The sequence below is a fragment of the Periplaneta americana genome, chromosome 5, assembly GCF_040183065.1.
Source record: "Periplaneta americana isolate PAMFEO1 chromosome 5, P.americana_PAMFEO1_priV1, whole genome shotgun sequence".
Taxonomy (NCBI): domain Eukaryota; kingdom Metazoa; phylum Arthropoda; class Insecta; order Blattodea; family Blattidae; genus Periplaneta; species Periplaneta americana.
The window spans coordinates 113,906,261-113,926,993 of record NC_091121.1 but is presented as its reverse complement, the minus strand read 5'-3'; the positions used below and the strand labels follow the sequence as shown (position 1 = coordinate 113,926,993).

At 35.2% G+C, this 20,733-nt stretch overlaps 1 protein-coding gene across 2 annotated transcripts in view; it reads left to right on the top strand.

Annotated features, from left to right (window-relative positions):
* The first annotated feature begins 1,449 nt into the window (after positions 1 to 1,449).
* LOC138700080 (uncharacterized) overlaps positions 1,450 to 20,733 on the top strand; it is a 433,777-nt gene continuing 414,493 nt past the window's right edge. For both annotated transcript variants that reach the window (XM_069826395.1, XM_069826394.1), the window contains exon 1: positions 1,450 to 1,657. The gene's annotated coding sequence lies outside the window, so the exon portion shown is untranslated. The remainder of the gene's footprint in view (positions 1,658 to 20,733) is intronic.

Sequence of the window (20,733 nt, the reverse complement as noted above, 5' to 3'; positions counted from 1 at the left end):
TACAGAGTATACAATTATGATTCTAGCCTCATTATAATAAATAACAATGAACATTTTCATTTTATCAAAAGAAATACTCCTTTTGTTCAGAGAGAAAAAAAAACAATACTTGTACTCTGAAAATATTCGTTCTACGTCACAAGACGTTACTGGAGCAAATATGAAATATGATATAATATATCTTACTATCATCAGGTGAACAACTACTTTACAATTCTAATAGTGTATCTCGTATGTGGTACATAATATTAAAGCCATAATTGTTTTAAAGAAGACTTTTCATTTCTATTGTAATGACACGTAGGAAATTCGTATCTACTGTAGTTCCGATGTTGGACTGTAACGCAACCGAATGCATAGCAACACGAGACGTCAATATTTAACGAAGAATAATCCGGGAAAAAATAAACGTGCTACACACTCCTGTTTGCATAATTATTTAATAACAGATGCGTTTACTTTCTTGAAATCATGCATAATATTAACATTGCGTAAATAATGTAATAATAACAGAATCACTTTCAATTAATACAAGAATTTAATTCAGTCAATACTTAACAATGAGAAATACATTAAAATTTATGTTATACCAAAAAGTAACATTACATAGGTATGTTTTTAACGACAAACGTTTTCGCCAATTATATTGGCATCTTAACAAAATGAACACTTGGTCTTAACTAGTTAAAACAACGTTAAAAGTAGAATATAAATTAAAACAGTTAATAAAATTGAGTGATGCAGCCACCAGGTTGTATGTAGAAAATGATGTATAGTAGAAAGCATGTATGACGAGGGGGACGGCAAGACCTCTTCTAGTATTGGGGTAGCAGTTTCGAAATCAGATTAAAGTTGCTACAAATAGGGCGGTCGTGTTGCCGAGTAATAGTGACAGGATAAAGCCCTGTAATTAGCAAAGGACGGTATGAACAAAATTGTTTGAAAATATTATTTAAGATTATATAGAACGTTACTTGCAAGAAGTTGAAAGAGAATCACTTTGTTCAGAACCTAAAATATTAATATGAATTAACAATATTCTTCAAACTATTCACGACTCTATACAGCTTCACAGAATGCCACTATGCGTTGTTTACGTGAACATACTGTGTATCGTCTGTAGCAAGGGGGAGTATGAGTAGGGCGAGACGCAAGTGACATCTGTACTCTACTGAAATCCATTGTTTTGGTACAAACTTCCTATCTGTGGTTATTAGTGTTCCAACCTACTGTCATTATTTGAAGACATGTCAAATAGCAGAGAATTGAAATTATGCACGCGTATAATGAGACTCTCAGTTGTAGGGAAGAGAAGTCATGTAAGAAAAAGAAAACCTTTAAAGGACATGGTTTCTCTGTGTTGGGAGTTGCCCAGGAGCAGAATACTTGAAGTAGCCATGGTCCTCAAACTGACGGCAGCTCTTCAACAAACTTTTATTTGCGCCGCGTTCAGGAGTGGCGAATGCAGCGCCTCGAAGTCTGTGTAACACGATGGTGGTGGCAGGGATTGTAGCCAGTCCTCCGCCGGGCGGCTTCTTGGTTGCACGCGTGGATGCAGTTGTGTTCTCTGTTGTGGGTGTGTTCGCGGAAAGCTTCGTCCTACTGTAGCGTGCATGCGTACTGGAGCAATCCTAAGTAACCCTCAAGACATCATGTGGTGAGTTACAACTCAATCGTGTATGTCATACTTTATTAGTTAAACATTATACCTAGATTAATATAAGACATCAGGAAAATTGCATCGTTTATTTGTCATGTAATGTACTTCGCTTCTCGTAGTGGGTTTTGCTGTTAGTTTCCGTTTTTCATAGTTTTCGGTGATCGCTAGGTTATGGCAATAAAATATTATGTATGTACTATGTTATTTGGTCATTTTTATCTCATATTAAGCAAAATTAAGAAGTAAATTATATCACATATTATACATTTTGGAAACCAATGTACTGGACATAGTGATTTAACATGGGAATTCAATTATTTATAAATATAATGCTCTCTGTATTTACCGAGGAAAATTTTATGATGATAAATCTTAAATTAATATCATTAATGCAAGAAGAAACACTACTGTATTTTATTTTCTTGAAAAGTTTAGAGGAATTAATTAAATAAGCTCTTGTTATAAAATGTACCTTCATTTGTTTTATATGACATTTTACATAGTTTCTCTTCTACAGTGAATAATTTTGATTTCTGTTGTATTTAACATTGCATTTCACACTGTTTCATTGGAGAAATAGCATGCTACTTAAATCAGTAAAATTAATTAAAGTGAATAGCATGAAATTAATTAGCCACTGGCGTAGCTCAGTCAGCTAAGGCGCTTGCCTGCCGATCCGGAGTTGCGTTCGGGCGCGGGTTCGATTCCCGCTTGGGTTGATTACCTGGTTGTTTTTTTTTTTTTTTTTTTTTTCGAGGTTTTCCCCAACCATAAGGCAAATGTCAGGTAATGTATGGCGAATCCTCGGCCTCATCTGGCTATCACCAATCCCATCGACGCTATATAACCTCGTAGTTGATATAGCGTCGTTAAATAACCAAGTAAAAATGAAATTAATGAAAGAATTATAAAAATAATATCCAACAAAACCACATTGAATAATATTAATTATTAATAGCTTTTCTTTGTACTTTAGCATTAAAACAGTTTTTTGTTAAGTTTATTTATACACGCTTTAACATCTACGGCCATGTCGCGTGTTAGAATCTCTGGGTAAGAGAGTAGGCCGTTGTTACTATTGTTCAGTTCCTGTTTCTGTTGTGTGTGTAGATGGCTTGTGTTCATATAACTGTTTTCAGATTTTCATTAATGTTGGTAACTGAGGTGGTGATGAATCATAGTATGTAAATTTCCAATCTGGAATTTGCCTTTGTGACTGAGGGAAACCATGAAAAACTCCAGTCAGATTGGTCGACCACGGGGTTTGAACCCGGGACCTCCCGAATACGAGTCACAAACGCTACCGTCTGCGCCAACTCGCTAGGTGAAACAGTCTGTATCGTTAGTGAAAATCGTGCATAATATGCCACATTATTGTACCAGAGACGTAAAATATTACCGTGCCAACTAAAACATCATGGCTCCTATTATGACTGCATAACTAGTACCATAAATGTAATATTATGAGAACGGGTTTTCGTGCTATAATATTGTTCTCATAGCAACTACTTTCTTCATAGATTATATCAAACTACCCATCATTACAAATAATGTGATGTTATTTCTTTACTAATTCATAATGCTGTCGTATAAAAAATAACGTATGAAACACATTTGAAGAGTCCACTTTCTTGTCGAAAATGAACCAAGACTGTCAATGCATAGCTTAAGCCATATAGAATGTACATACAGAGTTATATGGCATTAACACTGATAGTCATTGCCCAGTAACGATCGGAAAATCACAGTTAAGCTTTGAGCGCTAAGCATTTCAAACTTTTAATTGCTTCTCCTGCAAAATGTATTCCAAATGACATCCATCATTCTTGCAGTGGACTCTTCATTTATAATGTTATACAGTTATTGCACCCGTCAAAATTAGGAAATTCGCTTCGTTCGTTTCCTAAACATTTACTCGTGGCGTATAATACAACTTTATAAACTTGTTTCATAATAATGCTATTTTTATCTCATGGTCCTTATTTGTTATAAAAGTTGTAACATTGTTATGAATCATGGCTAACATCAATGAAACGCAAATCCTCATATAAAAATTAACGAATTTAGTAACATTGCTATTTATCTCTAACAGTAAATAAAACATTAATTTGCTTTTGTTGTATTATGATTCATTTTTTTTTAATTTTTAAATAAATAAATGAATAAATGAATAAGTGAATGAATGAATAAATAAATAAATAAATAAATAAATAATTAAATAAATAAATAAATAAAATATATGCCAGGCCAGGGCACTAATATCTAAGTCGAGTCACTGCAGATTTCCACTTAACTCCCCACTCCACCTTCCCCGGCTGTGACGAGTAGACAAGAAGGTAAGCATTGCTCCATGACGCATTGTATAAGGCAGGCATCATAGCTTTTATGAAATTTTTGCTCTCGCTGGTCGCCTGAAATCCATCACTGATGCACAGTACTTACTGTGCGTTTGTTTACAAGACAGTGTAAGCGAAAAGAAGATAGGAGGGGTTTTAGAGTTCCGTTCCACTTCTCCGTTGTGCCCAGGGCTGATATATACGTATATATGATTATCTGCATGTTGGTTTACGTAGACTGGTGGTCAGCATACTTACTTCCAAATCTGGAGGTCCTTGGTTTGTTTTTCGGGTCAGCTGTCGGGGAATTTTCCTTGAAAAAAAAAATCGATGTCTAGAGTCTAGAAATTTGTATGAACACATGTTTCAACATCAAATTTTTATAGAAATACTAATAACGCCATCAGTGAGGACAACCAGAAAGCACTAAGAGATTGCAGAGAGTTAACAGTCAATTAAAATATAATATATCCTATAATATATACTTATAACACTTATTTTCTGAAATGAACAGGGGAGAGAGTATTTGAGAAACACTGACTTCACATGTTGTCTGTATGTCGTGTGCTTTGATTTCCACAGTGTATGTGTGGGTATTGTAATGAAGTATCACAGTCCTATGTTACCGGCTTCTTAGGTGCGAACCAGTGCAAAGTCTTAGAACGGGCGATTAGTGTTTATTTCGTTAAATGGGAATAACACACAGGGCATGATCAGTTAAATGGACCTACGATAATCCCATTAAATAAATACATTCTTCAGATTCTGTGAGCTAATGACGTGGAACAATTGTGTAATAAAACGGACAAGTACGTGTAGAAATGATGAAGAAAAACCTGTTTGATGTGTGAAAAAGATATTAAATCCATTGGACAGGTTATAACTAGAGTCCTACGTCTGGTTACTTTAAATACAAATTGGGTTTACAGTATATCTATCATACGGTACGGAGAGCAAGTTGCGCGTCAACAGTTCACCCTGCAGTTCAGCACTCTCCGGTATTGTGTGTTTACATCTGTTTATTCGTATATGTGTGTCTACGTTGGTGAAAACAGATATAGTAGTCATGTACAATATACTACTTGGATTTAATAATAACATAATATTTAAAGGGAGCATTATATGCAATAAAATATAATTTTTACTAGGGATAGACAAAAAAAAAAAAAAAAAAAAAAACAGGCGTCAGCTGCTTTATTTTCAGGATCCATGGTATTTTACAGTAAGAAAACTATTTGAGCTAACATAAAGATAATTCTACTGAAATATATTAAATAATATTAAATATCTATGCAATGCAAATATACCCTGTCAGAGACGCTTTCAAGCTATGTAGGACAATATCTTGAGATATTAACGTTATTAATTTAAAAAGCACATTCAAATATCTTCCTACGACCGCTTTTGTTAACATTATGTATTAGTAGTAGTGACATAAAATAAATCGAAATCTAAAAGAAAACAAAAAAAATTTTTGAACTCAATAAATAATTCAGGCGCCATATAAAATTTTTTAGTTGCTGTGGTTACATGGCGCCAGGAATTTGTCTACCCCTGATTTTCACAATTAGTAAAACGCATATATATACTTTAGATCAGTGATGTCAACGAGAGCACAAGCGTGCCTCATCGTCCGTATGCGCTGCTCAGAGCACGTAGGGCACGCAGGTACAAGTCACTGGTAAACACAAGGGTTGTACATTACACATTGAGGAAGAAGTCGTTCAGAAAGTTTTAGGCTGACTAGATTCCTGACTTCGTATGAGTAAAAGAGGCGAAAATGTTCTTTGTCTGATATATGGAAAGCATTTAGTTACGAAGAGGAGCAATGTGAAACGCCTGAAATTATTAACTAATGCACATAATGATGTATTGAAATTTTGTTGTTTTATTGACATTAAATAGTAATAAATATATGTTTAGATGTACTGTAGAGGTTCTTCCTTGCTGTATTCATTTAAGTTTACAGAATGAAGTACAGAAAGTATGGATGCTAATAGCGTGGACTCGTTATGAATTGTGTCTAAAAAATTGTGAAGATATGTCGTCCATAGATTTTCAGTTTGACAATGGTCCTTACCATTGTGATATCCTTTGGTTAAGCCGAGCAAAAGTTCTCTCCAGGTTATTTGAATTGTGTGAACAGAGTCAAGTTGGAAGTTCGCCTTGCCTGGTAATATATCCAAGTTACGAATTTTTGCGGCGCAAATTATTTCTATATTTGGCAGTAAGCACGTATGTGAGTAATTTTCCTTACATATGAACCTCACAAAACCAAGACTAATACCAAGATTATCAGAAGATAATAAGCTTGCTATGCTACGTCATGTTGCAGGAAACATAATTTCGTCGGACATAAGAAGGTTGATGTCGGCAAAAACAAGAAAAAAACACTTCTGTATTAGACGAGAAGTCAGGAATTTAAATTTGTTTCTAGAAATGTGCTGTTCATATAATAAGCACATTATTAAGTTACATAGCAATTAATTAGGTAGGCCTCATTATCTAAAACCTCTAAGATAAAAATATACTATGTTTATTATTTGTTGCAATCCTATTATTTCATTTTTCCGTATGCACAATGTCCTGTAATTTCTTTCACTTTTGTATTGGTAAGTTTGAAACAGGAAAACAGTGTTTTTATACTAGTTGGATTATTAGATAATTATATAAAAATTAATTATATTCTAGCTATTATCTGAAACTATGTAAGTTAAGGAGAAGCTATGCTTATTATTTATTGTAGCCTACTATTTTATAATTCATTGCATTTATTAGAGAGATACACTCTACAAAACATGTTCTGATTTATTGTCATGTATGATTGTAACATGTTATCTATTATTTAAAAACAGTTTAATTCATCTTTAAGTGACAGGCCAATAGAGTTCACTTTGCTCACCCCTCCTTATTCTCCGGTGCTGCTTGCAGAATAGATTCATTGCAACCAGTGAGCGCTGGATCGTACGCAGAACCATCTACGTGCTCTTGACCTTGACATCGCTGCTTTAGATATAATTAAAGTTTGGAATTAACAAACGAAAAAATATAATTAATGTTAGCATAAACTTAAAAATTATGAGTGCGTGCTTTACGAGTCTCTGCAAATTACAATCAATAACTATAAACATTTTAAGTGTTTCACATTACACAAAATGCTTATTTTGATAAAATAAATTTTCTTCTTTTCTATTGACGAACTCGCTACCAAATTCTTACATTAGAGCACTCATTTGCAATAGCCTAGCTTTGTTTTGTTTTCGTATGTTCCCAGAACAGCAGACCAGAACTAAGCAGCGTTGGATGCCGTCAAGTTGTACTCCATATAAACCTACACTGTTGCGGGTTGCTTGAAGGCTTTAGGTAACCAAACGCAGGACTCTAGTTATAACTAGTTTTCTGAGTTGAGGCACATAAACTCTGAAGTTGCGTGCGCACAGGATAAAGCAGTATTTACAGAACAGCTGGCAAGGTAGTCCTCTTCCACCATACATACATCGTATCATTTAGAGATTATAGGCCGAGTAAATAAATAAATGGATGAATAAATAAATAAATAGATAAATAAATAAACGTCCGTCTAAAGTACAAACGTAAATTTTATGTTGGCTAAAATACAATGTAGACTATTACTGTCTATTAATTGTAGAAACATAGCATTTTCTTCGGCCTATAAAAAGTTAGAGCAATACAGTTTAAAATGTAATTTTAACAATTTGAATAATGATGATGATGATGATAATAATAATAATAATAATAATAACAATAATAATAATAATGATAATAATAATAATAATAATAATAATATGAGAACATAACTTACAACATTTGCAATTAAAATAAACGTCATAAATAAAGCAATTGTGGAGTATAAATCCAGAAATATTATTAATGTACGTATTTGAAATTCATATGTGCCTATGTTAGAAATATCAAGAAAACTTTAAAAAAAATTACGATACCAACTTAACGCAGCTGATTTCTTGGCAATAGAAGGACCGAGACTAGATCCTGAAAACTTACTGCGAGATTTGTTTATACAGGGACATCATTTTATTTTTACTAACATTTTTAATATTAACTTGCCTATACCTCTGGATCAACGCCGTTTGTTACCCCCTTCCTCGACTGGAGTTCGATGATACTGGCGTAATATACAAACAAATCACTTCACTAGGTATAGGAGGGAAGAAAAGTAATTCATCCATTTACGTAAACTAGGAAATATTGCGCTTTTGAGTTTGATCATTTTCATTAGATTTTTGTTTAATCAAAATACAGTACAGTGTTAACAATGAGTGTTTTTACTCATGAAATGAGATGTCCATGTGGACGTATTCATTATGCAGTTTATATTATACTGTCTACAGCACATTAGAATACAATATAGAGAATGAAGTTAAACTGAAAAAATAATCATAATATGGATATTTAAACACATTTTTGAAAATGGTGGCCGTTCATTTCGATACAGGCTTCAGTTCTATGTGCATATTATCGCACTATAGACTATTGTACCTAATCCCAATTACCAGTTTCGTTCTTCGTACTAGTAACTCATGTTGAAATAATTCTGTACCTACTCTTTTAAAGAGTACCTTACGTACTATAAATTCAATCTTCACTTCTGCCCGATCCGAAACGATAAAATTACTCAGACATGCTATCTACTGTCCGTCCAAGTGGTTATGTCGTAGGGTCGTAGAAAGGGAGGAAATCACGTGACAGTTAATTACTTAACGAGGCCCTTTTATTTAAGTTATTTTAAATAGTTGTATAATATTACGTAGACGTCCAATTCCTAACAGAAATTAATGTTCTCAGAAAAGAGCTAAGACAGCCCAGCCACTAGCTGGCAAATAAAAGCTGGTGGGGGCAAACAGGGATACGACGTAGGCAAATGGACGACAGTACCTGAGCGAAAATGATTCAATATTGAAATCTCTTTCGTCACTGGAAAACGCGAACATATTTTTGGAACGTACTGTTCACTATGACCGTAAGGCTACTATGACTGTATATGCAGTCTTGGATCTGTGTGGAGGACGATTGAACTTCATTAGTAGAAGGGGTGGGAGTGAAGTACATTCAAAAACTCAGGTACAATAAAAATTGAAGTAAAAATAAAATGATGTCCCTGTATAAAATGACTGTGGGGTTGATTTCTCAGGTCATTTAGTTTTTTTCAACTGTTATAATTTCACTATCGCTTCATTATCGTAATAAACATTGTTAAACAAATATTTTTCTTGTCGAGAACCAATCAGTTCCTGTGTTTGGTAGGAGATATTGAATTGACATATTTTGGCTTCTTCCACTTTCATTTCAACATAAAGTAGTCGATAATCAACACCAAATTGTAATAATTACTGTATTACTATCAGGCCCATGTCAAATTCAAGGGAGAGGAATGAAAGACATGTACCGGTAATAAAACATAATTTGAAAATATTTATTCGTAGGCCTACCTATATTAATAACATGCTGGAAAATAAATACATATATTATTATTGTTATTATTATTATTATTATTATTATTATTATTATTATTATTATTATTTTCATCCTTTGCGTTTGTATCTTTCTGCTGTCATCGAGATGACTTCACCGCCTGATAATCGTCTTGTTCCTGCAATAACTCCTATGTGACATATTTATCGAGTTTCAGATTTTTGCTGTATTAAATAGTGATGCAACGAATAATAAAATCTTCTATATGTGATTATAATTCCTTCGAAAATTTAAGAATTCACAGTCTCCTATGTACTACTGACATAGAATGAATAAATGTGTTTTTCTTCCTACTGAACAATTTTATATTTTGCACATAGGAGTTATTGTAGGAACAACGACGTAATGCAAAACTTCTATCTTCTCGCGAATTTGTTTCTTAGTTTTTGTTGGTTAATTTGTACCTCTGGACAGTCTTTGAAATTTAAATCATTAACGTATAGTGGCCTATTTCATTCTAATTAATATATTATACAGTATCTAGCATTTATAACTACGCAGAAGAACAGGAAACACTAAAACTGTATAAAATTTTCCATTGCATAGGCATATTGTTCTGTCCTTAATAGCCATATCCCTTTTAACCCACACATATTTTTAATGTTTTATATACGTCCGATTTATGTTAGTGGCAAGTTATGGCTAGAGAATGTATTTAATCTTTAGATACCATCAGAGTGATCAGTGTTTCGTAGAGTGGAGGGGAAGAAGAAAGTGAAATTCTTCTGGCTGCTGACTTGAGAAGGTTGAGGAATGTGGTTATTGCAACGTAACAGGAACAGCTGTAACAGCGTTAAACAAAAAATTACAACTTTGCTTATTTTGAAATAAAATTGGATGTTTCTATTTCGTTAGTACGTCCAATCGTAGTCTGAAATAAGAAATGCTTTTACATTTTTGGATATTTAAAAATATTGTAAACTTATTTAATTGTTAATCTCTTTTACATTAAGTAATTTACTGTTTATCTGGTCAACTATTGGGTTTGCTGAATTTTTCATAACTCCTAGATTGTTTGCATGCGTACGTAAATTAGTTCAACACATTCTAGGTATTTAACATGTGCGCGACCCAATGATAACGCCAACTTTGTTGAAAGTTCTAATTAATCATAGTCACGAAGACGAAACAGTTCAGGAAGTATGAAAGAGGTTAATGAAGATTAGTAGGTTTGCTAATTAGATGGAATATGTTCCGTAAATGCATTTATTTCCGGAAATAAATACTTAGTCACCGGCGTAGTTCAGGCTGTAGCGCGTTTGCTTGCTGATCCGGAGTTGCGCTCGGGTGTGGGTTTGATTCCCCCTTGAGCTGATTACCTGGTTGGGTTTTTTTCCGTGGTTTTCTCCAATCGTAAGGCGAATGTCAGGTAATCTATAGCAAATACTAGGTCTCACCTCACCAGATAGCATCTCATTATCACCAATTCCATCGACGTTAAGTAACTCAGTAGTTGATTGCAACGTTGTTATATAACCAAGTAAAAAAATACTTGCTCCATTCGACATACGCAGAAAATTTAGTGACGAGAGTTACATTCCTATCCTTACTGTGCGTATGTTTGATCTTAGACAAAAAATGCCATACGCTAAACCTCCTTCGGAAGAACGAATTTCTTATGCAAAACTCCACTCTGTTTTTCCTTTGTTTTGTTTGTTTGTGTGTTTGTTGCTTTTTCTGTCTGTTTGTAGATCAAGTGTTGTAACTAATCTGTAACAAATATACAGGGTGATTCACGACTAATGAACCGCGGTTTAGGAATCAGTTCTATGGACAATATTGGGCATAAAATGTCATATGAAGATGCGTTTGACTATCGACCGTTAAGGAGTTGTAACTGATTGAATCCTATGAAAGTAGCAGTGGTTTTGAGCAGAACTAAGAGTTATTCACTTAAAATACACAAATATTAATGAAAAATACTATATTAATCATACAATAAACATACCTCAGTTTGGAAGCAAATTTTGAACTATCCTTCCTTCCACTTCAATGCACTTGGTCGCACGGATGTGATGACGCTTAGCGTTCCGTACATCGGGAAGGCTGTCTGAAAACCTCAGCCATGTCAGCTTATAATCACCAGACCTATCTCTCCCTTCACCCTCGTACTTCACGTCACGACGCAACCCTCTGTTTAGTTTATGTTCCAACATTTGTATTACGATGCAAGCAACTCCAAAGCCTGATTCATAATATGACGTTCGGATTTTTACGAATAACTTTTAAATTAATGATAATCGGACCCATGTTCATATGACATTTTATGCTAAAATGGTCTGTAGAACTCATTCTCAAGGCGCGGATCATTAGTCGTGATTGGTAATTTTTTGTATCTGAGGCTGTACTTGCTCTACCACGTCCAGATTTAATTGTAAAAAAATATAGTTTACTAGAATAGAGCTTATAATAATCATGGATTGAGTAGAAAGAAATTTAATGCTATTCAGAAAGGAGAGGATATGAAATAATTACTTTTATTTTCGAAAATATTAGAAGAAAAGAATTTTTCAGGATTTCCACTATCCTATGTCTGCTATTCGAGCTATTTACGTGAAACTCAAGTATTTACAAAGGGAAAATAAATGTTAATAAATTTAAATAAAAAAGAAATAGAAAAAATGAATGAATTAGGAAATGTGAGGAGAAAAATTTCATCAGTGTGGATTTAGGCGTAATAGATGAAATATTGATAAGATATTTTGTATTCCACAGATAATGGAGAAAAATTGGAGTATAAGGGAACAGTGCATCAGTTATTCATAGATTTCAAAAAGGCATATGACTCAGTTAAGAGAAAAGTTTTATATGATATTCTTATTGAATTTGGTATTTCCAAGAAACTAGTTCTATTAATTAAAATGTGTCTTAATGAAACGTACAGCCCAGTTACTTTATGGTGACAGCTCGTCGACGCGAGAGAGGAGAAGGTTCGACTGTGGGAGGGAGACCGATCCGAGACGAGCGAATGGAGGGAGGGAAATACAGTCATATCAGAAATGAAGTCTCACGTTGCAGCGTCTGCATAATTTTGAGTTCCTGTCAATGTGTTCACTTCATATTCCGGAACAATAGTCACTAATAAACACTAAAGAAGTAAACTAACATGGAAATACAATGAGCAGCAGTTCGGAACAATAATAAACACTGAAAAAGTAAACTAACATGGAAATACAATGAGCAACAGTTCCGAGCAATAATAAACACTAAAGAAGTAAACTAATGTGGAAATACAATGAGCAGCAGTTCGGAACAATAATCACTAATAAACACTAATGTGGGAATACACTGAGCAGCAATCGAATCACTATATTTAACAGTTAATCACTAATTAACAATGAAATATACTCATGCGGAAATATCGGTAATATTCATCAGTGCTTCACTGTTACCTTTCCAACCACCACAATCATCATCATCATCATCATCATCATCCATGTAAAAGATGGAGCGCCTTCTTCTCTGTACTTCTTTATTTCCCTCAAATACTGCAAACTTTTGGCCTTAATACTGTGATGCTCGACCAGAATTTGGCGATTATTTTGTTTTTCTTTTTTCAATGAAATCCTAATTTCAAAGTAACTTTCCTCAAAGTTGAGATACCTCCCTGAAGGCCGATAGTCTTTCAATTTCAATAATATATATATATTTTTTTTAAGTGTGGGCCGCTATTTCTGTGAAATATAGAACTCGTGTTTTGGTTCGTCTTATGACAGCTTCATTAAAGTTGTCCACAGTTGATTTTGGCGCCGATTATCAATGTCTCCCTTATTATTTGGCTAACACAGCTCTCAGACACAGCGGTAAACTCTGCTACAGGTTTTTCAAAATTTGTTACGTTTTTTCTTCCGACGCTATCTTCATAAAGCGCTACACGTTGCTCACGACATCTCGCGACTCCGAAAGCAATACCCGACCTTTCAGTTTGCTTCTAACAGACAGCATTTTCACAAACAGAAAATAGCAGTGAATCTAGACAATAAATACTTCGTACTAAACAATACAAAACAGAAGCACTACAACTATTTAAGTAACTAAATGAAATGTACGTAACAAACACACTAAATTGCAATATACAAGACAGTGGTGGTGTAGTACGTCCTTAGCGCGACTGTATGCCCACACTAACGCTCCCGAGATGTGACCGCTAGCGCAGCCAGGGGAAGACTAAAAGGGACACCCCTTCGAACAAACAGTGAACTCGCCCAAACCACTGCGTCGCCAGGCCAGAGCTGTCACCATAAAGTAACTGGCCTGTACAGCAGAGTTTGTATAGGTCAGTTTCTGTCAGATGCGTTTCCAATTCACTGTGGGGTAAAGCAAAGAGATGCACTATCATCTTTACTTTTCAACTTTGCTCTAGAGTATGCCATTAGGAAAGTCCAGGATGACAGAGAGAGTTTGGAATTGAACGGGTTACATCAGCTGCTTGCCTATGCAGATGACGTGAATGTTAGAAGAAGACCCACAAACGATTAAGGAAAATACGGGAATTTTACTTGAAGCAAGTAAAGAGATAGGTTTGGAAGTAAATCCCGAAAAGACAAAGTATATGATTATGTCTCGGGACGAGAATATTGTACGAAATGGAATTATAAAAATTGGAAATTTATCCTTTGAAGAGGTGGAAAAATTCAAATACCTGGGAGCAACAGTAACAAATATAAATGATACTCGGGAGGAAATTAAACACAGAATAAATATGGGAAATGCCTGTTATTATTCTGTTGAGAAGCTTTTATCATCCAGTCTGCTGTAAAAAAATATGAAAGGTAGAATTTATAAAACATTTATATTACAGGTTGTTCTGTATGGTTGTGAAACTTGGACTCTTACTTTGAGAGAGGAACATAGGTTAAGGGTGTTTGAGAATAAAGTTCTTAGGAAAATATTTAGGGCTAGGAGAATGAAGAAAGTTACACAACACTGAACTGCATCCATTGTATTCTTCACCTGACATAATTAGGAACATTAAATCCAGATGTTTGAGATGGGCAGGGCATGTAGCACGTATGGGCGAATCCAGAAATGCATATAGAGTGTTAGTTGGGAGGCCGGAGGGAAAAAGGCCTTTGGGGAGGTCGAGACTTAGATGGGAAGATAATATTAAAATGGATGTGAGGGAGGTGGGATGTGGTGATTGAAACTGGAATAATCTTGCTCAGGATAGGGACCAATGGCGGGCTTATGTGAGGACGGCAATGAACCTCCGGGTTCCTTAAAAGCCATTTATAAGTAAGTAAAGAGGAGAAACATTCAAGAGTTACGCGAAAACTCATAATAGCAAGAGGAATTTGGACTATGAGGAAGTGTTATGTGAGTTTCAAGCCTGTTGGCCACTTATCATATTCCGATTTCTGCCGTTCCGTTTGTAGGAACATAACAGAAATTTGAAAGGGAAAAGCCGAAAAAAGGAACGTAACCTAATAGTTACTACTTGCGAGAAGGATGAGATGAATAGGATGACGAAGCACGGCAGAACAGCAATAGAGCAGTTCGCCGAAGAGGTTAGAAGCCTTGCACTCTTTTATTTGCATGTAACAATTTTGTCAGATTAAAGAAAGAATTTTCTTTTTAAACATTAAAAAATTATTATTTTATTTTAGCCTATTGTAACTCATCATTACATAAATAACTAATAGGTGAATTGACCATCACAATTAATTCGTCACTAGTTTAGAACTTCAATTTATATAATGCTCTAGTCAATTTGTTTCCTCTTAACTCACATTATATAATGCTCTAGTCAATTTGTTTCCTCTTAACTCACAATAATACAGTACAGTGCAATCTATGGCATCTGTCACTCATTCGTACACCGTCCAAATCCATTGTACACACTATGCTTTCAAGAACCGAAAGGGTAATTTGGACCTAAAGTAAAACAATGTTTAGACAAAGATAAGCTATTTTATGTCGTGGTCGATGCAAGTAGTCCCGGTAAACTGACAAAGAAATCACGTGAAAAGATGGCTAAGAGATGCATTTCTACTGGATGTTAAGAAAGACACACTACTACTTCTGGATTCCTGGAGTGGTCAGATAAATAACACTATATTTACTTTTGAAGAAGTAAACAATACTGTACAGGATAAGACAATGAAAACACAAATTACCCCTGCAAAAACAACACGATTTTTGCAACCCTTGGATGTGTATCTTTTTAGACAATATAAAGCTGTAATTCAAAGGCTAGAAGATTATTTCATACATATAATTATCTGTGAAAACATTCCGAACATATTGCACGATAGGGGCTTCATAATGACATTTATATTCTGTTGTGTATCACCAGTTTCATTCACCTATCCTTGAAGACATATTATACAAATATACGAGCGGCAGAGGTGTGAATATGTGACGGAGAAACATGTGAGAAAGTTTGATAACGTTCTTGCAACAGTGCTGCATGTTAGAAACAGTGTGTGTGTTAGAGAAGAGTGTGAAAAACCGGTCTATATAAAATGTTTGTACTGTTCTAATGGCTCTTTGTTCCGAACACTTCATTTCGAATTCTGCTGTCATATTTAAGGTTAACACACATTTTAAATTCAAATTGAATTTGTATTTCAGCAAGAATACTCTATTAATGTGAGTTAAGAGAAAATGAAAATAGACTAGAGCATTAATGCGGGAGCTGTGTGTGATACGGTGTCGCGAACTATGAAGATCTAGTGCGTGCAAGAAGCGGTATAAGTAGCATCGATTTTCAAGTCATTATACAGAGTGGATCGCTCGAATGTACCTAATTTCAATTTATGTGACTGGTAAACGGTTGAAGATAGAAACCTACAGTAACGTTTGTATGAAAGGAAAACTCAACAAGTTTCGATAAGCACATCACCATATCTCTACGTGAGCTCCAGCTATCACTATGACGATATCAAGGCAATGAACGATTTCTTGCCAAGCACGTTGGAGCATGTCTTCTGGAATGTTCTCAATAGCCTCTATGATGCGCTCCCAAAGATCACGAAGGTCTCTGACTGGGGTGGCGTACACTTTATCTTTGACGTAGTCCCAGAGAAAGAAATCGAGCGGTGTCAAATCCGGAGATCTCGGGGCCAAGCGACCGGTCCTCCCCTGCTAATCCAACGGCCAGGAAACACGTTGTCTAAAGTCGTACGAACGTCATTGAACCAGTGTGGAACGTGGCTTCGTCCGAGAAGAAAATCTTGGACATAAAATCAGGATCAGCGCCGAGACGGTCTAGCATCGTATTGGCGAATTCCACTCGTTTGGGTTTGTCATCCGGCTCCAGAAGTTGCATTAACTGCACTTTTTATGCGTACAGTTTGAGACGTTTGCGGATAATTTGTTGCAATGTTCACTTTGGTAGCTCTTCTGAATGACTTCCGTGGGCTTCGCTCATACGAGGATTGAACACCTGCAATCATTTCGTCGAATGTTCTACGACCACCACCATGCTTCTTCAACACCGATCCTGTGGCTAAAAATGTATTGTGCCACTTCTTAATGCTTTCAGCAGCTGGAGCATCATGGTTAAACACTCGCCGATACTCCCTTTGAACTCTTACAATTGATTTAAACTCTGCATACCACAACACAGTTTGCGCTTTCATCTGCGGTGTCGCCATTTTGACAATCGATACAATCTACGAAAAGACACCGTGTCTGCGCACCATCTACCGACAGGATTCGAAACTTGTTGAGTTTTCCTTTCATATAAACTTTACCGTAAGGTTCTATCTTCAACCGTTCACCAGTCACAATTGAAATTAGGTACATTCGAGCGGTCCATGCTGTATTTCGTAAACGAGGAAAAAGCGAAACCAACGACTATCACCACGTTACTTAACGAACGAAAATTAGCATAAATGTGCATTTTCATTAAATTCAAGCTGCACGACATGGGACGGTTCCCTCGTCAGAGTTGCTGAAATTTATGGAAATACCTGTGCATAAAGCCAACGTTGAAAGAACAATAATTTCTTTGATGAATGCTCAGTGGTCAGAAGGAAGGAACAGCCTATCACATAAGTTAAATGCAATTATGCAGTCTATACAATATAATATGGAAAATGTAAATTGCAGTGAATTTCACGTTATTCAGAAACAAGATGCCTTTCTTCTATTCACATTTCTATGAGTGGTACTGTAGTGGTGATACACAGACTTGAATCACAGTCTACTGTATACAGTCACGAAGGTCAATACGTAGGGAATATGCATCCATAGATAGTTGCTAACCACTAGGATCGCTACTATCGCCTCATCACAGACAATGCGAAATAGTACCGGCACAGTCTATTGTTCCTAGTACCCTCAACAATTCAAGCTTCGTGACTGTATATACTAGACTGTGCTTGGTCTACTGCTAAAATAAATGTTAATGTCATGCTCATGCCAAATAAGATGATGATCGACAAGATAAATCGTATTACTGAAGTGTCCAACCTTGTTCATATTAAGTAAATAAGTGATACTGATGTAGTGCCTATAGTAAATGAATTATATTTAGTGTCATATTAAATGCAGTATAAGTTTCTTAGAAGTTCGTAAGTTTTCTGTTGCCGATCGAAATGACGTGTCCATCATGTTCCGTTTTATGTTTCTTCATTATGGCAACCTTAGCTGCTAGCATCAGATCGTCTTATCTTTTTTATGCCAAGTGCAAGGTCCAGTTCCAGGTTTAGCAATCGAAAAGCCAAGGCAGGCCAGCTATAGTTTTTTATCCTATGCCTCACAACTCACATATACTATGTGGCTTAGTCCGATAGAAATACTTTATCCAAGTTGTACACACGACATCCAATAATACTTTTATAAAACAGCATTCCTGCAACAATCAGTCTTGCACTGTCATAACCTCACATTTTATCAGAATGCGATTTGTAGATAGGGCACAGAGGAACAGTACGGAAAAATATGTAAATCTGTATAAAATGTCAACGACATAACTGTACTATATCTTGTATAATAATGAAAATTAGTGTGGTGTATTATTTTTATTTTTTTATTTCAATAGGTTATTTTACGACGCTTTATCAACATCTTAGATTATTTAGCGCCTGAATGAGATGAAGATGTTAATGCCGGTGAAATGAGTCCGGGATCCAGCACCGAAAGTTACCCAGCATTTGCTCATATTGGGTTGAGGTAACTTGCCCCGACTGGGAATCGAACCCGGGCCACATGGTTTTTCGGCCAGACGCGCTGACCGTTCCTCCACAGGTGTGGACAGTGTGATGTAAAACACTGTCCTGCTATATGAAAAAAATGTTTTTACGATTTAAAAAATTATTATTATTATTATTATTATTATTATTATTATTATTATTATTATTATTATTATTATTATTATTATTATATTTTTTTTAATTCACAATGGTGGCAGTTCACTGTGCAGTGATGAAGCGTTTCCCTCATAACTAAAAAACTATCCAACATTCTGTGATGAAATTTTTTGTGTGTATTTATGCATGTCATATATACAATATGATGCACAATCACTACTTTACCTTTAATAGATTGATAAAAATAAATTCATTTAAAAAATGGTCAAATATCAGTATTTTCTTCTAACACAATATATATATATATATATATATATATATATATATATATATATATATATATATTTATTAAGGACTGTAGTTGAAAGAGCATTATATTGTAAACACGAGTTTCAGCAATAAAATAAAAGAGAGAGAACATGAAAAGTTAAAATTTTAAAAGTTAAGAGGGAAACACTTCATCACTGCACAGTGAACTGCCACCGTTTTGAATTTTGAAAAATAAAAATATATAAATATTTTTTTTCGTGCAGGAGAAGGGCAGTGTTTTACACATACCAATTTTCATTGTTGTACAAGATATGATAACGGAGGAAAAAAATGTTGAATATTTTCAAAAATTTTACTGCTGTAAGCTGTACCTAATCCCTTAATATTGAAATAATGGACGACAGAAAGACATGAGCGCGACGAACACATTTGCAGAACGTACAAACGTTATTCCGAAAACTGTTTGGTAGGCCTACTATACGTTAATATACATACGTCATCAATACGTCACTAATAACGTGAATATAGCGTTAACGAATTACAGACGGGCGGAATGCGAAAACTTTCTATTAACACTTTATTCTTACTGTTAAGTATTTTCAGGAAGGAAATGTTAGTTGTTAAATTTGAATGAATTAATTTCGAAATTGTACGTAAGAGAGCGAAATAATTAAAATCGATACTTGAAAAAAATATGATATTAGGACAGTGATTAAAGAGTGACGAATTCGGGAAATACTGTAAGTTTATGAATAAATAAAATTTGAACTCTTATCAGATTCACTACAAAATAATGGAACAGTATAAGTTAAATTAACAATAGGCTATACAGAGCGTTCGTCAGGAAACAGATTTCGCTCAGGTATTGGCCTTCATCCATATTGTTACAGATCGAACGCGACTGCCGACGAAATAGTTTGTACATTTCCCCTGAATCGAACATGGGAAAGTTTTGTGTAGCGTAGTGTGGATAAATAACACAGAATGAAGAACGCAAAGATTAGAGCATTAGTAGGCATTTCCGTTCAGTGCGGTTCGGTTAGTTCGTGGCAATGCAGTAGGCCTACACATCAGAACGTGAAAACTTAATTTGTGATAGTACGTACTTATATTACGAAGAAATCGTAGAAGAAGTATCGTGCTCTATTGCTACTCAATTATCCATGTGTTCAAAAACGATCTAATTCAACAATCCAGAATTCAGCGAAAAATGAGAGAAACCGATTCCCTTTTAAATATAAAGACAAATCGCATACGTAGCGTTGTAACTTAACAAGAACTCGATTACATAGGCTCAGCCCGCTATAGGTTAGAGCAACCGTGGCGAAAATGTGACTCGCGAGCACATTGTGGCTCGCAATGATAGCTATGCATTTCTCTTGCTTCCTATCTTCCCCAACGCCCACCCTCTCACTCACTGAAGTCAAACTCCGTTCCATTTGTATTTGCCTCTGACCTGCGAGTGGCGTATCGTGCAATGTCTCTCTCGAAACCATGTACCTCTACAAAAACGAAAGTTTCAAATAAGATGGGAGGAGGCATTTTTTCTGCCAATATGATGAGAATATTAAATGTATGATTTGTTCATAAGTATTACGAGGAAAACGGTTGTATATTATAAAACTGCATTATACTGCATGTTAAAGTTATGGTTTATTTAACGACGCTCGCAACTGCAGAGTTTATGTCAGCGTCGCTG